The following is a 20,719-nucleotide window of genomic DNA, read 5'->3' on the forward strand; positions in this document are numbered from 1 at the left end:
TAAATCCAAGAAATTCAGAGCATCATAGCCATACAAAGCTCTCAAAGGTGTCATCTAGATAGTCATGTGAGTGGAATTATAGAAATACTCACAAGGATGCAACCACTTCACCCAAGCCTTTTGTTACCCATAAATGTAGTTCTGCAAGTATCCCTCCACCCATTTGTTGACAATCTTTGTCTCCCCATTAGTCTAGGGGTGGTAGCTAGTACTCAGAGTGAGATCTGTCCCACATAGTCTAAATAACTCCTACTAGAAGTTACCAATAAACCTACTGTCTCTATCACTGACAATACTCTGAGGTAACCCATGCAATCTGAATACCTCATGAAAGAAAAGATCTGCTACCTGTGTAGCTGAATAAGTAGTTGTGATCAAGAAGAAATGTGCATACTTAGTCAACTGATCAACTACCACATAAATGTTGTCTCTCCCTTGAGCTTTCAGCAAGCCCGTAATAAAATCTATAGACACACATTCCCACTTCCTCTCAGGAATAGCAAGTGGTTGAAGCAACCCAACCTGGTAAGTATGCTCTTGCTTGTTCTACTGACAAATAGAGCACTCCCTGACATACTGAAGAACATCAAATTTGAGACCCTTTCAAGTGAATCTCTCCCATACCTTCCTATAAGTCTTAAAGTATCTGGGATGATCAGCCATAGGTGAATCATGTAAAGACCTCAATACCTTGTTCCTCATATTTGAACTCGGGATTAAAAATATTTTCTTTGTAAATGATGATATCATTCACAAGAGAGTACATGTTGTCCAGTACTATCCCATCAATAATGCCAATAGCCCATGGATTCTTGGCATACTTTGCTAAGATCAAGTGTTTCCAATCCTTGAAAACCTCTACCATGGAGCTCAAATGGGGATGGCTAGATAAGGCATCAACAACAACATTCTGAGTCCCTTTGACATAGGATATGTCAAAATCATAAGATTGTAACTTGCTCACCCACTTCTGTTGATATTCATTATGATGGCCAACATTTACTTATCATAAATGATGTAGCTCCTCTTAGGACCCCTTAGCTTCCTGCTCTCGAAAGCTATAGGATGACAATCTTGCATGATCACTACACCAATACCCTCTCCACATGCATCACAATGAAGCTCAAAAGGTTTGGTGAAATTTGGCAAAGCTAAAACTGGGCATGTAGTCATCAACTGTTTGAACTTCTTGAAACACTCATGTGCTAGAGGTGTCCAAACAAATGCTCCTTTCTTTGTCAAATCAGTAAGTGGTGCGACATGATGTGAGAAACCACTAACAAACCAATGGTAGAAGGCGCATAACCCAACAAATCCCATAAGCCGAGTCAAAGTCTCAAGAGTAGGCCAATCAATAATGACACGAACCTTATCAGGGTCCATGCGAACTCCCTCTCTGTTGATTATGTGACCCAAATATAAAAGTTCTGCCATGCCAAATGCACACTTGGACTCCTTGGCGTACAAGGACTCCATGTCAAGTATGGCCAAAAGAATATCCAGGGGAGTCAAGTGCTCCTTCCAAGATCTTTTGTAAACAAAAACCTCATCAAAGAATACCAGGAAAAATCTCCTCAACTGAGACTGGAAGACCCTGTTCATAGTGGACTGGAAAGTAGCTGGTGCGTTGATTAAGCCAAAGGGCATAACCAAAAACTCATAGTGTCTACAATGACATTTGAATGTTGTCTTCTCAATATCTTGTTCTCTAACACTGATCTGGTGATATCACGTCCTCAAGTCAATCTTAGAGAAATAACAAGCTTCGTGAAGCTCATCTTTCAACTCACCAATGTGAGGGATGGGATACTTGTTCTTTTGTTCAACATCCAATAATCAATGCACATCCTAAGTGTACCATATTTCTTCTTCACCAAAACCACTAATGAAGTGAAAGGAGACTTACTCGACGTTCTGTGTCCCATAGCAAGGAGTTCTTTGATGGCTTTCTCAATCCCATCCTTCAAACACTTTGGGCATTGGTAAGGTGTAATCATGATGGGCTTGGTGCCCTCTTCCAGCTCAATGATGTGCTCTATGCCTCTATCAGGAGGTCTACTAGGTGGTATGTCATTGAACACCTTTGCATGCTTAACTCTAAGCTCCTGAACATATGAATGATAGGGTGTTTTATGTTGCTCCTTATATGAAGGCATCAACTTACATTCTGCTGCCCACTCTACCATATCATGTTTGATAAGTATCTCCATTTTTCTAAGAGTTATGAATTTCACGTTGTTGTCCTTGGTGGCCTTAAGTACATGATTTGTCCTATCAACCTTAAATTTAATTTCCATTTCCCTAATGTTGAGTGTAAACTCACCAATTGCATGAAGCCACTTCATGCCAAGAACCACATCCATGTTTCCCATGTTAACCACATAAAATTTTTCTTTAAACTTATAGTTATTGAGTTTCATAGGTAGATCCAGAATCATTCTCTCACAATTGAGAGTGTTACCATCAACAACTTTTACCCTTATCCCTTCAAACTCTTGAGTTTGAATTCCATGCTTTTCCACCAACCGTGCATCTATAAAATTGTGAGATGCACCTATATCAAGTAAAGAAATGACTCTTTGACCATCCAAGAGTCCACGCAAACTAAAGGAGCCTTTCCTTTGCATGTTAGACATATGAGCTTCCTATAGCTCCAATTAACCTTCATTTTCAACTCCATTTTTAGAGTTTTCTGTCACTAAATCCTCTTGATCAGCTTGCTAGTCTGTGTTATCAGTCATGTTTTCACCCTCGTAAAACCACTCCATATGCCTATTTTGACCCTTAGGCTTAAGAGGACAATCATGGTTTTTATCATAAGGGCTCTTGCAATGAAAACACAACTTCCTCCTTCGCAAATCATTAATTGTTTCCCTATCCAAAGGGGCTACAATTTTTTTCTTTTGGTCAACATATTATGATTTCTTTGGATCTAATTTGTTGTCATTAAAGGATGAAGATGGTTTTGAGTTGTTTGAGTTGAACTTACTATGTGGAGCTGTAAATTCCATGCTACGAGATTTCCTCATAGCTTCCTGCAAAGTATGGAGGTCAAAGGCCTTGATCCAACCCTTCATAGGCTCATAAAAGACCCTCAACAAATAGTATGACTAGCCTCCCCTCTGAGATACCTGTGACCATGACCAAGAGCCTTTGAAATTTACCTATATAAGATTCCAAGCTACCCATTTGTTTTAGCTGAGCTAGACGTGTGAAGTACAACACTAGATTTCTTTTGTCAAAATACTCAACTAATCTATCAATGAGCTCTTGGTATGAAGTGATAAGATCATGATGTAAGGTAACCATCCCATGGTGCCACCAGTCATGGGCTACCCCATCAAAATGCAAAGCTGCAAACTTAATGGCGTCTTCTTCTAACATAGGATGTAGGGTCAGAAGGTGTCTAACTTGCTAATCCAAGATCTAGCTATGACTCTACCACTGCCATTAAAAGTAGAGAGTGTGAGCTTGTTGATTACGTATTTAAGGTCATTAGTCTTATTCTGATGGTTTCCTATCATTCCAATTCCATTTCTTGGTATGTTCCCTCTTTTGACTCATGAACCTGTCAAATTTAAGATGTTCCTTAACTCTTGGTCATAATGTATCCCAGTCATCATGAAGTGTCAACACATTATCTGTAAAGGCCACCTCATCTTCCCCCTCAGCCACATCCCCCTCTTCAGATTCATTTCTCATGAATGTAGGGCATGAAGGCCTATCATAGGTATGTGTGGGAGTCACTCTTACCCTCAGGCGACTAACATTACTTCCATTCTCTTCTTGATCCAGGTTATGTCCCCTAGGAATGGCGATTTGTTGTATGGTTGTAGCCAACTGCTGCAACACATTTGCTACCTGTTCCTGCCCAGCTACTAGACCCCTCATAATAACTCTGGCTTCTTGGTCCTAATTGTTAATCACCATCATTTTTGTCTCCTATGTTTTCCAATGGTATCTCTTCAAACTGGTACTAGTTTCTCTATAAATCAGGTCTCTTGCTTGTGTGAAACCCGTGAGGCCCAAACTGATGTTGATGCATAAGAATGTCTGACCCTCCAAGAAGGCAAGAACAAAGCTCTGATACAATGGTAAGAACCCTGATGGTTCTAACTCTTCTACTGATGCTAAAGTTGTCTTTTTTTTGTATTTTCAATGCTTTTGAAATATTTTAAACAAAAAATATAGAAGTATGTTAGGCTAGAAATGACAAAAAACTGAAATGACAAGAAGTAAAGAGCAACTGCAACTATATTATGAATCAAGAAACTACTACAATTGAACTTAATACTAATTTCATACTCGGAGGTCCTCAACTTATTTAAATTAAAGAATTTTGGAACTTGCTAGCCAAAACTGTGAAATTGACCAAACAAGACGTACAAGTCCAGGATGCAATTTATCCAAGCCAGAAAAGAGATGGAATGGCCTAAGTAGGATAGGAATCCAAGATGGAGCAATCAAAAAGCAAAGAGGGAAGGTGTTTCAGCCCTCCAGATCACACGGCCCCTTCCAGGTCCACATGTATCAAGCTAATAGTGTACGACCAACCAGATGGAAATGTATGGATTTCTTATTAAATGAAAACTACTACTGATTGAAGGCATCTTAGGAAAGAACCCCCTTCCTTATTAGAATTCTAAAATAACTAAATAAAAAGAAACTTTGATGAAGCAAAATAAGACTCTAGAATGAATCCCTCACAGTTGCAATGATTCAGTTGATCTTTCATAGCCTCAAGATTACAGATCCACAAAGAATTCTCGTTCTTCAATGGTGTAAACCTCTAAAACCCTTGTCTCAAATAAAACCACAGAGAAAAGCCATGCCAACTAATCAATAATGAATTGAGGTCAACTTGCTTTGCCTCATATACCCAAAAATCACGACTTTTGCCAATTTAAATACATTTAAATGTATTTAAATTACTTTCAATAGTTTAAATTCAACTTGGGTGTACTTTTTGACTTGACTGATTTAAAAAATCACTTTATAATGTTTTAAGTGTCTTTTAATCTTTATAAAGTCACTTTATGACTTTATAATATTCATATAAGTTAATTAAATAACTTAACCACTAAAATATTAATATCTCCCTCAATATTCAATCTTTTGACGTGCTGTTTGAAGTTGGGGTCAACACTGTATAACCCCCATGTGTCTAAGTGCCTTGACCAAAAATAATACCACTGCCAGATTGAATTACTATAAATAGTAAGTCCCTGAACTAAGCCCACACACTGACTGCAAAGGCCCAGAACTAAACCCAAGACTGAATTGAAGAAGTGGAATTACCACTAAGACTCTCTATCCAAACATATTAGCCTACGAGAGTCCAAGTAATAGGCTAACCCATCAAAAACTAATACTGACTAGAGTGGGGACATTACAAACACTATACTTTTTATATTCATGAATAAAGAAAGCAATCTTTTATTCAAAAATGCATTATTCTTGTAAACTGGTCTTTCTCGAAAACACTTGCATTGAATCTATTATTCATTTGATAGTATCTCTTGATTGTATTAATACTTAGCACAATCATATATGTACCTTTAATTTCTCAATGTAAATGCTACTCTAGCTCTACCTGATTGAGCTGGAAGTGAAATTAGGTAACAGTTGTACTTGGACACTATCCTAGCACATAAACAATAGTTTGTACACTACTATCCTTTAATTGTATAGTTGCACAACATTTATTTTCTTTCCAAATAATGACACTTCAACTTCCAAATATTCTTAAATATAACCATTGGTCACCCAACTTTTTTTAAGTTGAATTATTACCTTTGCATTTTAGAAATGACTATTGGGCTCCAACTACACAATATATTGTAGCATTCCAACATCCCACTACACCTCCTTGGTTTTTTGAACATCCTCAATTGTCATTGTGAAGACTAGTTTTTTTGTGTTTTAACTTCTTTTCATTTTTTTGTGTATTTTATTATTTTCTTTTGGTGTTGTGGAGTTATCATCTTCTTTATCCTACCATGAATAGTAAAGTGTTTCTCACACTAAATTAGGGATTAACATTTTAAATTTATTCTTTATCAATCATGTTCTTAGTCCAAGAAACGAGTAAGCTAAATAAACACACTATCTAATTTCTCTTGTTTCTATAGGCTATCTATGGAGTAGGAAGGACCAAAATATGGGCTTCATCTAAAGGTAAGCTCCTAAATAGGGACAAAGACCTTGTGAAGCTTAGTTGTAAACTTGAGAAGAGGGATAAAGAGCTCACCAATATTTGAGATGCCTTCAACTAGCTCAAAGCATAGGTAAAGGTGTAAGAAACTAAACTAATGAATCTAAACAAGGAGCTATAAGTTCAGGTGATAGTTGACATATTGTAGATTAAGAAAACTAGGTATAATGTAGCTTAATTAGATTTGTACATAACCTTGTTGATCTTGAAAGGACATTTTCAAAGACTAGAGAAATTTGGGGAGTTAGAGAAGAAGAGGGCAAAAAAAGTTTAATAATTATGCTATAATTTGGCTAAGGTAACGAGCACAAATTATTAAGAAAATTAGATTATTTAATATCTCTAAGGTGAGGTCCAATTGAAAAAATAATCTTAAGAAGCAACACTCATGATAAAATAATTATATGCATCTTACCAAGAAAGAATTGCATCCACCAACATTGATCTCAATTCTACATTAAAATTAATACCCTCAATGCAAACTCTTACTGACAAGGTTAAATTTGTGGTAGAAGACAATTTATTCTCTAGCCCCTAAATATTACAAGTAGAATCATTGGTCATAGAGTTATATAATCTATCTAACAAGAGCTTGATTACTATGAGAATTGATAATAGGAGAGCTATATCAGTGAACATGAATGAGATTATTGAGAAAATATAAAGCCACCTTAAATTTGCAAGGCCTAATTTGCCACTTTAGAGTAGGCTATGAAAGGAGTGATGGAGTGCATAATTAAATTTATTTAGAAGGGAATCCCCTCCCCTTTTCATGATAATAAAAAAGTACTAGGCAAAGAGGAATTCAAGGTAATTATTAGAGAAATAAGTAGACCAAACATCTTTTAAATGTTTGGTTCAGGCACAAAACATTGTAGAGGTGGAAGTGATCCTTTGCTTGCTTTCATAGTTGGAGTATCAAGCCAAGGTCATCTTTGATAATCTCACGACCATCTCACACAATGATATGATTGATTGAGATAAATATTTTCAATATTTTTAGAGAAACGACTACCTAAATAATGTAGAATGAGTGTCACTCTAGGATGCCGTGAAACAATTATGAGTACTTTTCCCATGCAAGATACTAATTTAAAATATAATTTTTTGAAAGCAAACATATAGGTTCATCCTTGCAAGAAATGATCCCATCAGATGGTCAATCAAATAAAGATTCATCCTTTTCTTCTTTTCATTATTCTTTCCTTTTTCTTTTTATTTACCGTGAATAGATAGGGCCTCCTTAGTATACTCACGTGTCTTTCTTTCCATCTCTTCAAAATGTATCGATGCCACCACCTCATCCATTTTTCAACTTGGTAGTACTGCTACCAATAATAATAAAAAAAGCTGGTCATGGATGCATATGACAATAAGTAACAAAGCCAGACAATAATCAACCTCTATTTTTACTCCAATGAAGTTCACTTAGGTAACAATCATCTTAAATGCATTCAAGTGTTCGACCATAGAGTCACCATCCTCCATCCTCCATCTTGAAGGTATATAATTTCTTTCTCAAAATCATTTTATTTACTATAGATTTAGCTTGATACAAATATTTGAATTTCTTCCAAATAAGTGATGCAATGGTCTCTCATCTACATTCAACACTAAATCAACCAAAGTAAGTCTAATGAGAACCTTAGATTTTGTATCCAATTTGTCCTAGTCTTCTTATGATACGGAAGTAGGTTTTAATCCACAAACTATAGCCCATAGATATATATTCACAATCATATCCTCTATCTTGAGCCTATAAAGCTCAATTTTTTTGTTTCTAATAACTTCTTTATTTCTATTCTTGATGGCCTTATTATCTCTTCATACAATAAGATCAAACCTTTCTATATGACCTCCTATTAAATGAAGATTAGTATGAAAAATAATTTTTTTAACACCTTGAATATGAATTTAAATTAGGCTCTAATACTAAATGAAAGGAAACAAGGTACATAAAAACACTTTGCAAACTAATCTTAAAGAAGACTATTGCACAAAATCTAGATATTTACAAATACAAAGGTGAGTGAGACATATAAAATATGAACATAACCATACCACAACACACATGTACATGGTGGAAACCCTTTTAGGAGAAAATAAACATTCTAAAGTATAATAATGTATTATTCCATAATCTAAACTTAAACATAGTTACAATACACTTGCAAAGAAATATTTGACAAAAGTTTCACCAATCAAAGATCTAGAGTAATCCCAATAGTACAATTATAACTATAAACTGATTAATAATACTTTTATCTCAAGCATCCTATAAATAGGAGAAGTAATAGACAAAACCATCAAATGGTAGTTACAAAACCATGAGCTAAAATCACCTTAAAAAGTGGTACTAAAATGCTATTACAGATTTGGGAAAAAATTATAGAAGTTAAATAAAAATAAACATGCTTGTATATGTTCATAATAATAATATGCTTCTATATGTTTATAATAATAATATACTTCTTTTAGCGTCCTAAATTGTACTCGCCTACAATTTTGTCCTCACCTAGCCCTCACTTTGGCGTTCTAGTTTCTAAGACCTGATCGCAATGCTAATTTTGCTCACACCAATTACCTAGTTTGCATTTTCATCAATTTTTCAGTTCAACCCCATTTTTGGAGTCCTGGTTTCCAAGACGGGGACGTACCTGTAAAGCGGAAAATCGTGATCGAACCCTAGTTGCTCTCCCCTCTTCCAACTCCAAGGAGAGAGAAGGGAGATTCACTAGGGTTGATGGTTTTCACTTAAGGGAGAGACTTTACATTCAAAAGAGGGGTTGAAACCCACAAGATCCAATCCCACACAATGCAAGATTGGATGCTAAATGTGTTTCAAGGGTTAAGAAAGCAAGGCTACCCTCTTTTGTAAAGAATGTTGATAGAAGAATTAAGCTAGGAATGCATAGAAAGTGACAAAGATTCGCTTATAAACTGAGATAGGGATATAGGATGAAGCTGCAGACCTGGAATTAGCAGTAAAATGTCGATACGGCGCTGTCCTGCAAATTTGAGCAAAAGTTGTCGGGACGATGGCGCCCGGCGTGCACATGGTCCTCCGAAAAATCCGCGAAACGAAGGGGGATCTGTTCGTCTCTGCACAAGGATTTCAGATCTTCAATTTCAGCCGCGTACCTGCAACCTACACACAGAAAAGCGAAGAAGATTGGGGGGTTAGGGATTAGGGGTTTGCCTTTAGGTCAAACCCCGGTTTTGGAATTAACCAAGAAATGAGAAATGCTGTAAATGTAAATGTATGTAATGTAAAACAAGTACTAATACCTTGTTGTAAGGATGTTTGTATCCTTATGTGCGAAGGTATAGATGTTGTTGTTTGTTGTATGTTGTATGTTGTAGCATGTAATGTGTTGTAAGTGATCGCCTCTTCAATGGTTGAATCCTTGTCTTGAATGCAACACTTAGCCTTGAATGGAGACTTGGAATGAATGCTTGAATGCTTGAATGCTTGAGTATAGTTTCCACGCTTTTTCCATCATATATCCTTCTTTTTTTCAATGGGAGAGGCAAATGTAGTTTATATACTTGCCAATTAGGGTTAATAGACTGATTTTCCCGACCTTAGGCCGACCAAGAAAGTTAATTTTCCAATTTGCAAACATAAAGACCCGAAGTCCAAAAGAGACCGGGCCCAAAATAGGACCCAGGGACCAGGGCGCTGGGCGCTCTGGTCCCACCTCCCGGGACAGCAGGGTGCAAAGGAGGTTCAGGCCAGGGTGCAAGAAAATGCAGTTTTTGGTGTCATAATCAGGTTTCGGGGTCTCCATTCAGGTTGCGTGTTGCGTCGCCATCGTGAAGACCGAAATGCAGTCGAAATTGCAAGTGTCGCAATTTTAGGACGCTACATTTAGCCCCCACTTTAGCGGGAGTATAAGCGTACGCTCATACTTCCGGTAAAGTACAAGGAAACAACATTGAAAGACTTTCACCACATCAAGGAGGCAAGATACACCAAGCCCCCAGTGGACTAAGGATCTTACGACTTCGATTGACAAAGTAAAAGGGAAGATCACGAGGGAGAACCATGACTGTCAGTAGTAAGGTTCCCTCACTATGAGTCATGCAAGAAAGATATAAAAAATTTTCAAGGCAAAGCTAAATTTGTCAAGAAATTTTCAAGTATCTTGAAAAGATATGAACGGGATGTATGCCCCCCTACGTTAAAGCGATCGCACACGCCTCACTGGGGGTGATTGCTTTAAGGTAGTGATACATATAAGAAATGAGAAAAGAGAGGAGCACGTTATCGCAAGGATTTAGCCCCCAAGTGTGAGATAAACCCAAGGATAATAGACACAAAACAAAAAGCACGAGGTGACTTCGCTTTCCTCGGGGTCAGTATGCTGTATGATAATTCATGTATATATATCATATGTATGTATGCATAATTGTTCTTCATTCCCCAATCAAGGAAGGTCACCTAGAAGAAGGGAACACATGTGTCTTTTGAGTCAACATGAGAGAGATCGAGAGATCTCAATGCTTTGCATCGTCCTCAAGTAGACAACACTAAGGACAACAAATAGAAGAATGAGAATAACATATAGAAGAAGTAACGATAGAGGAGGAGAGAATCTGCTATGCTAATGTAACTAGTCTAGCACGTCATCTACCCCCCGATCTTGCTGATCAATGTTTCGGGAAGGTAGGGAACACGCTAGAGGAGGAACATCCAACACAGCAGATGGAGCTATCACAAGATCCAAACAAGGGCTATGTTCATATCCCAAGCCGCGGTGTTCTTGTCTAGGAGCTAGGATAAGTGCTTTAGAAAATTCATTAGATAAATGGTTATCAATATCAACAAGTTCATATTCACTATCAGAATGAACAGGAGAAACATTTGCATCATGAATAACATTTTCATCTATATCATCATCAAGATTTATAAAAATAGGATCTTTAACTCGCACAGGATCAAGACCATCATGCATCTTATGTTTAGGAGATTTAGGCTCAATTTCCGGCTGAGGAGAAAATGGAATAATGCTTGTTGAAGGTGTTTTTGGAGATTGCAAAGTTTGAGAAGCAGCTGCTTGAGCCCTAAGACGACGCTTTCGTCGGCGTTCACGTGCAGAACGATTTCGTCTAGTCTTAGTAGGAAGTGGAGAAGATTGAGGAGGAGGAATGTTCTCATCCTTATCACTTGGGTGTTTAGGTTGTGGTCTCTTAGGCTAGATAATAGGAGAAGAGGAAGGTCTCTTCTCTCTATAAAAGGAAGGAGGAGGAACTGCTCCATATAAAGGAGGAATTTTTGGTTTAGGAAGGAGACCAAGTCCATCATGACGAGGAGGTATAGGTCTACTCTTAGAAGGTTTATTAGGCATAGACATAGTCACATCCATGGGGACGGGTTGGGAATCGTCTTGAGGAAAGACATTAGTTTTATCTTTCAAAGGAAGAACTTCCTTCTCAAGAATGATAGGAATGTCAAGTTTGGGTGTTCTAGGTTCACCTTAGAGATAGGACCATATCTTTTTTCCACTTTTGATAAGATTTGAAAAGATGATCACTTCGCGGAGGAAGAGATTGGAATTGTTTAGGCTAAAAATAATCAATAGGAACACTAGAAGTTCTTTCAGCTGGTTTAAAGAGACTATGATTGACAGTAACAACTTCACCATTATGGGGAAATTTCAAACACTTGTGGATAGGAGAAGCAATAGCTTTCATGGAAGATAGCCAAGGATAGCCAAGCTTCACATGAAATTGTTTGGAAGATGGAATAATAGCAAAGTTCACATCAAGGGATTTGTTATGGACCTCAATAGGTAATGTAATAGAACCAATTGCAGGAGAAGAAAATGCATCAAATAGTTTCACAACCACATCTGTTTTGTCATAGATCACTTGATTCAATTGCAAAGTAAAAAGGAATTCTTCAGTAATAACATTAACCATGCACGAAGGATCAATAAGCACTCCACGGCAAGGTGTATTCTTGACTTTTGCAACTATGTATAAAGGACCATCAGGTGCCCTAATGGTTTCACTAGAATCAAATGTGATGGAAGGTTCTTTAGGGATTTTCTGCTGCTCAACAAAGTTAATCACATTCGGAGTCATAGACATGAGATCATCAGGTGAGACAGAGGAATCAGTAGTGTCAATCGCATTAGAGGTATGAGAAGGTAATGGATCAGTAAAAATCTGAAGATTTTGGTTAGGAGGAGCTACAGATGTGTTGCCTTTATCATTCACTCCAGAAACAGAGATAGTATTATTATCAATCAAATCTTGAATTTTACCCTTTAAAGAAAAACATTTTTCAGTATCATGCCCAGGCTGACGATGAAATTGACAAAAAGATTTGTTATCAAAATAAGGTGAAGTAATCTTTGCAGGATCAATTTGCCTTATAGGAGGAAGAGTAAGCACATTTTGTTCCAATAATTTATTCATAATACTATGCAATGATTCATTCAAAGGAGTATACTTTCTTTCTTTCCTGAAAAACTTAGAAATAGGAGGCACACCTGATGCTGCATTCACATTGTTGTTGATGATGTTTTCATTGAATTTGATGGAATCTCTGTTCGGTTTAAACTTTCCAAATGGTTGTTGACTACTATCACCCTTATCACTCGGAGCCATAGGATGTGATTGTTCCATTTGACTCACAGTCAGTTGATAATTGTGAAGAGTTGCACACAACTGTTGGAAAGAAGTAAACTCAGAAAATAGAAGTTTGTCTCGAATGTCTTTTTGTAAATTAGAAATGAAGATTCTTTGAATATCATTGTCAGGCACTGGAAAAGAAATTTGAGCATACAAATGCTTATATCTACCAATGAAATCAGTCACTTTTTCTTTAACACCTTGTTTGCAATGCATTAAATCAATCAAAGTAACTTTAGGACTTGTATTGTTCTGAAATTGTTGAATGAAAGCATTTGCAAGTTGTTCAAAAGAAGTAATAGAATAGGAAGGCAACGAGCAATACCATTGTAGGGCTTTGTCTCTTAATGTTCTAGTAAACAGTTTTGCAAGCAACCTTTGGTCATAAGCAAAATCAGTACATATTGTTTGAAAGGTCTTAACATGTGTTAGAGGATCACCTTTACCATTATAAAGCTCCAAATGTGGAATTTCAACATGTTTAGGGGGAATAGCTCGAACAATATCAAGAGAAAGTGGGCTCGCAACATCAAATGTGGGCACACTAAACTTAGATTGATTCATAGAGGCAATTTGTTGCTGTAAAGAGGAGACAGTTTGTGCAAGATTGTTAATGGTCACTTCAGTCGAAGAGTTCATATTAGACATGTTAGATTGTGATGGAGGTGTTATGTTATTGAAAGAAGGTAGAGAGTAAGGTGGTGGGACACTATGATAGTTAGTCATAGGAGATGATTGGATAGGAGGAACACTACAAGGAGGAATGGAAGGGTTAAATGAATTGCCCCCTAGTGTCATGTTCGTTTGTGAAGATATAATAGGAACACTCATTGAAGGAATGAATGAAGAAGTTGGATTGATTGAAGAGGAAGGATTGCCCCCATGACTAGTGATCATAGGAGGAATGTCTTGTATTGAAGTAGTCATTATGTTTGATGTAAAGGTAGGTATGCTAGCAATAGGAGTCGTCAGAGGAATAGAATGATTGTCTTGAGTAGGAGGTTGTGTATAACCTAAGGTTTCGGCACAACTTTTCATAGGCATCACATTTGAATCCATAATGTGTGCAATACCACGCAAAATATCAATTCCATTCTTATCACTTTGAAGCATACGTTTTAGACCCTCAATTAAAGGAAGAGCTTGACTATCAGGGTATTCTTGAGACATCCATTGTCGAAAATTGTCAAATTGGTTATCCAATTTTGAAAGTTGTTCTACAGAAACCTCATGGAGAGCTTCTTCATCATTAAGAGGATTAGAGGAATTACCCATGTCCTCGTTAAAAAGACCATTCAAATTAGGTTCCATCTCCTCAGTAATTAAACCTTGGAAAGACTTAATTCTAAGGCTTCGTCTAACGGGAATAGTGTAAGTAGGGCTTATTGTTGTAAAACTCATGCACTAAAGAAAGAGAGAAGATTTTGAATTTTAGAGGTAGCAAATTTCAGTAAAACCAGCCAATCTTCCAGATTTAAGCTGTTAAATACAATCAGGACAATCTCCCGAAATTTCGGAAAAAATGTCCGGGACCGTGGCGCTCGGAGTGCACACGGTCCTTGCAACTTTTTTCAAAATTTGCAGGGATGAAAGTTATGATGATTTTACAGCTAACCTGAAAAAATTGAGTGATTTTACGATCTGTAGATAGGCCAAATTAAAGTTTCAATCTCAAGATTGAACCCTACCAAGATTGTCGAAAAATGCAAAATTTGAATTTTGAAAAAGAGAGGGAAATTGAAATTTTGAATTTTATGATTTTAGAGGGAATACCAAAAGCAATGCAAGTTTTGAAATTTGAAAGTTGACTCAATTTCACGCAAAATTCAATTTTGAAAGCGGAAATCAAAGTTGTTGTAATTAAGCACTTAATTTCAAAAGTCACAAATTGCAAAAATTTGAATGAATTACTGAAATTTCGAATGAATGATAACACACTTTTCAGATTTAGGACTGTAAGAAACACAATTTTGACACAAATTTCAATTTCAACAATTTTTGAATGATTAGAAGCCTCAATCAAAGCAATCGCTAGACCAACTTTGACTGTAATTTTGAAGGTGTTAAAATTGATAAAATCAGCCAAAATTCTGGATTTTAGCAGAAAAATACAGTAAGATCTTGCTCCCGAAATTTCGGAAAAAATGTCGGGGACAATGGCGCTCGGAGTGCACACGGTCCTCGCAACTTTTTTCCAAATTTTTAGGGATGAAAGATATTGTGATTTTATTGCGGAATCCAAAGTTACAGCTGATTTGGAGATGTTTTGATTAGTGAAATTGTCGGACAAAGGTTGAATCAAGAGGGTTTCAAAAATTAGGGTTTTGACACTTAACCACTTAATTTTCAAAATTAAAGCACAAATATGAATTGATAATTTGTAATAGAAGGGCAGATCTGAAACAAGCATTTAACAATTAAACATTTCACAAGTTTAATTACTTAAAAAGAAAATTTAGGGTTTTTATGCAATTAACCTCTAAAATTTTGCAAAAGATCAAACATGGAAATGTAACCAAGGAATCCAATTTTCAGATCTAACTATGAATAATCAGAAAGGATGTTCACGTCGGGTTCACCAAAATGTAAAGCGGAAAATCGCGATCGAAACCTAGTTGCTCTCCCCTCTTCCAACTCCAAGGAGAGAGAAGGGAGATTCACTAGGGTTGATGGTTTTCACTTAAGGGAGAGACTTTACATTCAAAAGAGGGGTTGAAACCCACAAGATCCAATCCCACACAATGCAAGATTGGATGCTAAATGTGTTTCAAGGGTTAAGAAAGCAAGGCTACCCTCTTTTGTAAAGAATGTTGATAGAAGAATTAAGCTAGGAATGCATAGAAAGTGACAAAGATTCGCTTATAAACTGAGATAGGGATATAGGATGAAGCTGCGGACCTGGAATTAGCAGTAAAATGTCGATACGGCGCTGTCCTGCAAATTTGAGCAAAAGTTGTCGGGACGATGGCGCCCGACGTGCACACGGTCCTCCGAAAAATCCGCGAAATGAAGGGGGATCTGTTCGTCTCTGCACAAGGATTTTAGATCTTCAATTTCAGCCGCGTACCTGCAACCTACACATAGAAAAGCGAAGACGATTGGGGGGTTAGGGATTAGGGGTTTGCCTTTAGGTCAAACCCCGGTTTTGGAATTAACCAAGAAATGAGAAATGCTGTAAATGTAAATGTATGTAATGTAAAACAAGTACTAATACCTTGTTGTAAGGATGTTTGTATCCTTATGTGCGAAGGTATAGATGTTGTTGTTTGTTGTATGTTGTATGTTGTAGCATGTAATGTGTTGTAAGTGATCTCCTCTTCAATGGTTGAATCCTTGTCTTGAATGCAACACTTAGCCTTGAATGGAGACTTGGAATGAATGCTTGAATGCTTGAATGCTTGAGTATAGTTTCCACGCTTTTTCCATCATATATCCTTCTTTTTTTCAATGGGAGAGGCAAATGTAGTTTATATACTTGCCAATTAGGGTTAATAGACTGATTTTCCCGACCTTAGGCCGACCAGGAAAGTTAATTTTCCAATTTGCAAACATAAAGACCCGAAGTCCAAAAGAGACCGGGCCCAAAATAGGACCCAGGGACCAGGGCACTGGGCGCCCTGGTCCTGAAGGACCAGGGCGCTGGGCGCTCTGGTCCTGAAGGACCAGGGCGCTGGGCGCTCTGGTCCCACCTCCCAGGACAGCAGGGTGCAAAGGAGGTTCAGGCCAGGGTGCAAGAAAATGCAGTTTTTGGTGTCATAATTAGGTTTCGGGGTCTCCATTCAGGTTGCGTGTTGTGTCACCATCGTGAAGACCAAAATGCAGTCGAAATTGCAAGTGTCGCAATTTTAGGACGCTACAGTACCATGCCCTAGTCCCAAATTAGGACTAAGGTGTACCATCCCCTTGTCCTAAATCAAGACTAGGGTGTACCATGCTCTTTGTCTCTTAATTGGGCCCCAAATTGTACCCTCCTAATGGTCATCTTTAATGGGTGGGAATTTGGATCCTGTGTTGGCCTATTGCAGAAATTCAATTTGATTTTCAATGGTCAAGTATAAAAAGAGGTCTACCCCTCTCATTTTAAAACTAATGAATTCAAAATCAAGGTCTACACTCTAGCAAATTCAAGTGAGAAAGCAATTAGTCATTCATCAATCATTGGAGTAGAAGTGAAGTCAAGTTATAGCATTGAAGATGGAAGTCATGATCAATGTTTTGTGAAGACATCCTACATGAAACCCTAATAGCTTTGTGTGAAGACAAACAAAAATTCATCAAGGTAAACATTGTGGTTTCAAGCATTACATTTCAGATTCAGTCTTTCCCTCAAAAGGAAAGTACTTTATTTCAATCTTTCATTACATTTGTCAATTGAATTTCATGGTTAATTCCAAAATCAAGTTTTGACCTAAGACAAACCCCTATTCCCAACATATTTCCTTTTATTTCTATGTGCATGAAATAGACATGGAGTTGTACTCTAGCAGAGTTGACAATGACGAACAAATTCAACTTTTGACGACGGAAATTTAAGAGGACTAGGGCGGATCTATGCTACCTGGTCTCAAAAAATCAGGTTGAACTTCTATGAACATGTCCAAAACATCTTCTCTTTCTCATATCCAAGTTTGTGGCTCATTGGGACATATGTAGCTTACTGTTTCTAAAAATTTACTTCAGCAATTCATGGTTTTACCCTAATTTCACAATTACATTACAATTTAACTTAAGAAAGAGGATAAGTCAAACAAACCAATTGAATCCAATCAGAATCTTAGTCTCTTTCCCACAAGGATTGAGCATAGATCTATTAGGTTCAACCCTTTTTCAATGTAAGTAGGTTAATTGGGATAGTTAGTAGTTTTATTATCTTTGCTGGTGTAAATAATTATTCATATTGGATATTATTACACTATACTTAAGTTTACTTAGGAAATACATTTCATAGTAGTTTGGGTATGAGACACTTGGGTGTTTGTGCCACATTGGGATAGTGTGTGTAGGATAATTTCCACCTTTTGTGGACTTATTTTGTTGTTACATTCCAAATTCAGTGGGTGATCCACCTCATGTGGAATATTATATTGTTTCTCCTACCTACCCACACCTATTTCCTACCTACCCTTGTTTCTTATTGAGCCACATGTCATGTTTGTGTGCTCACATATCCATATAGCCTTGCCTATATAAGCAGGCTCATATTCATTACATGTAATGATTGATGATCCAGTTGATCAGTATTTTCATCTTGATAGAATACAGTTTATTTCTATCATCTATTTTTTTCTCTCTTATTTATGCTTTCTATTGCCTCTAGATCTTGGCAAAATCTCACATGGTATCAGAGCCATTAGAGTGTCATTGTTTTGTCAATTGAGAGAAATTTGAGGTTTTGCATTTTGGAGCTTTCTATTGCAGGTTATTATTGGAGCTTGTTGGGTCAGATCTGAGGTCACCATTGGATTGAGGAGGTTCGAGCAATTAAGAATCACCTTTTGTTTCGTCCCCAAATCCGACATTCGAGGCCAAATCTAGAGTCGTTTGAAGGTGGAGGGTGGTGACTTGTCCCGACAATGATTTGCAATTTTGGAGTATTTTTGGCCAAATTCGTCATTGCCATTGCGCTCAGAAGGCCCAAAAATCCCAAGATTGACTATCAATTCGTCGAAATTGGCCTCCATTACCCCGAGTTGAAAAAATCTTCCCTCCTGGCCCGCCATACGGACTTGCAGGTATAGGTCTGAGAATTTTATTTATTTATTTATTTTTTTCGTTTAATTATTTTCGAAAAATATAAAATATAAAAATTGAATTTTTTGTTAAAGGGGGGGCATTTTTCCCGCAGTCATTGCGGGTAACCGCAGGCACTGCGGCTCCGCAGTGTACCTGCAGTGGTCCCGCAGTTGTCTGCGGGCTCCTCCCCGTATGGGGGGGGGGGGGTACATTGTATTTTTTTTTTTAAATTTAATTTTTTTAATAAATTAAAAAAAAATCAAAATTTCTTTTTTTTTTTTAAATAAGTTTTTTAATCAAAAAAATAAACTTTTATACTTTTTTTGTCTTTAATAAATTTTTATTAAAGTTTTTTTCATTTCATTTTTAAATTGCCTTTTTTAATTATTTTCTTTATTTTTTAATAAAGTTTTTTTATGGGCTTTAATAAATTATTTTTATTTAGATTTTTAAAATCTTTTAAAAACATAAATATCATGGAATAAGCAAAAATGGGAACAATTTTTTCTTGTCGCTTCACACCTGTCTTGCAGTGCTTCCAACCGACAGTCAAGGGGGGGGTGTTGATTTGCTCCTTTATATCTCTTGGCCACATCCCAATCAAAGGCATCTTTTTCTGCAGTATTCTACAGGGCTTCTTGGTGGCATCATCTTCATGTTTCCAGATTTGCACTATCATGTTGTATGCTCTTGCATGAGCAATGTTGTCCTCGCACTATCATAAAGTGCCACACCTCTTTGTACCTTGTCATTGTTGACTATTTGATGTAATCCTCTTGTACATGTAGATTAAGAATATCTTGTGAGACTTGGTGCATGACTCCAGTTGAGACTTAGATTGTACACATTTGTGCATGGCTCCCGTGAGACTTTGATTGTACCGATGTTTCTGCTATTTACGATTATCTAGATGATGCTCAAAGTAGGTTGTCTCCATGCCTGATCTTTATTTTGTTGCAGCGAGTGATTCATCGTCATCAACTTGGTACCTGGTTTTGTCACACTTTGACATTATTGGTGCAACATTGGCTCTCTTTCTTCCTTATGGGGAGGTATTTTGGTCATCATCATTGGACCATCTTTGCAGGAGATTCGACATTGAGGGAGGGCTTCATAGTCTCTTCTTCTCTTTTATAGGGGGGGACATCTTTTGTTCTTCTCATTCATCATTGAGAGCATTGTGTGCTTTCATCATCTCTCTTTTGGGGGAGGTTTTTTTCCCATTGGGTTTTTCTCTCTTTCCTCATTTATGGGAGATTGCATTTGCATTTGTACATGGGTACCTAACATGGCCTCGTAGCCGGGACCCGTCTTGCATTGCTTAGTTGCATTGTAGACTTTAGTGCATTCCACTAAGTTGCAATACTTAAGTTTACTTAGGAAATTCATTTCATAGTAGTTTGGGTATGAGATACTTGGGTGTTTGTGCCACATTGGGATAGTGTGTGTAGGAGAATTTCCACCTTTTGTGGACTTATTTTGTTGTTACATTCCACATTTAGTGGGTGATCGACCTCATGTGGAATATTATATTGTTTCTCCTACCTACCCACACCTATTTCCTACCTACTCTTGTTTCTTATTGAGCCACATGTCATGTTTGTGTGCTCACATATCCATATAGCCTTGCCTATATAAGCAGACTCATATTCATTGTATGTAACGATTGATGATCCAGTTGATCAGTATTTTCATCTTGATAGAATACAGTTTATTTCTATCATCTATTTTGTTCTCTCTTATTTGTTCTTTCCATTACCTCTAGATCTTGGCAAAATCTCACAATCTTAAACCCTAATTCCTAATTTCCACACTATACACTTCTATATGTTCATTTTGTCAAATATAAATACATATTTATAGGACCTGTATATCTTATGTTACAGGAAACCTCCTATAAAAACTCACTGAGAGAAATGTGGGACTTAAAAATAAACAAACTCTTAATTATATGTGTTGTTTCAACAACTCATTATATAAACAAATTTAAACAACAATAAATTTAATAAATAATTATTAAATGACATGTATTAATAACCAACCAGAAAGGTGTTATATTCTGAACACCCCCCATATTACATCATTCTCCAAATGGGGATAAGTGCACTGACAACGCTTGATGAATATATT

Source organism: Cryptomeria japonica, chromosome 3, assembly GCF_030272615.1.
Source record: "Cryptomeria japonica chromosome 3, Sugi_1.0, whole genome shotgun sequence".
In the NCBI taxonomy this organism is placed as follows: Eukaryota; Viridiplantae; Streptophyta; class Pinopsida; order Cupressales; family Cupressaceae; genus Cryptomeria; species Cryptomeria japonica.